Source organism: Schistocerca gregaria, unplaced genomic scaffold, assembly GCF_023897955.1.
Source record: "Schistocerca gregaria isolate iqSchGreg1 unplaced genomic scaffold, iqSchGreg1.2 ptg000698l, whole genome shotgun sequence".
Taxonomy (NCBI): Eukaryota; Metazoa; Arthropoda; class Insecta; order Orthoptera; family Acrididae; genus Schistocerca; species Schistocerca gregaria.
Window position 1 is genome coordinate 888,996 of NW_026062077.1, and position 832 is coordinate 889,827.

Here is an 832-nt window from a genome sequence, read left to right on the forward strand (position 1 = left end):
AGTTGAAGAAAAACGGATGATTAATTCAAGACAAAGAGATTCACAAATTGATAAGTCGATAATGTGTTGGGCCACCTCTGGCAGTTACTAGGCTTGACATTGACTTATAAAGTTAGTTGATACCCTCCTGATGGATATGGTACCAAATTCAGTTCAGTTGGTTCATTACATCGCCAAAATCGCGACCTGCTTTAAAGAACCTGCCCATTGTGCTCCAAATGTTCAAAATTGGTGAGAGATATGGCTATCTTGCTGAGATATGTATTGCCTTGCATGTACAAACACGTAGATACGATCTCCGTGTGTGGTGCGCAAATTGTCGGCAGGCACCTCACTTAGTGTCCCGAGCAGAGTTCAAGCCGCCATAGAGACAAAGGTTGGACACACTGCATATTAATGTCCACTAATAGGTGTCTGTACACTCATTGATAGGATAGTGTATTTCGAAATGTTAGCAGATAAAGCTTACGTGGGGCGAGTCGTAGAATCTCTAAAAAGAGACACCTCTGGCAACACTAGTTGAAAGTGGCCTTCAAACTAGCCGTGCTGCGCTCTCTACCTCCGGCTATTCTCGTGGCCGTCAGAGCGGCCGTAGCCGAGACGCCCCCTGGGTAAACGCTACGGACGTCTGCAGTCGCGCCTCACGATCTGTCACAAATTATGGAATGTATTCGCAGATACCAATTGTAACACGACAATGGCTATACAGTTTGCTGGAAACGTACAGGATGTTCTGAAATTCCCATCACTACCTGCTAGAATTTGTAGAGGGGACTGAGTACATAATACTCATATTTTAAATTGTAACCCGTCTCCCGAGACGTACCGTATA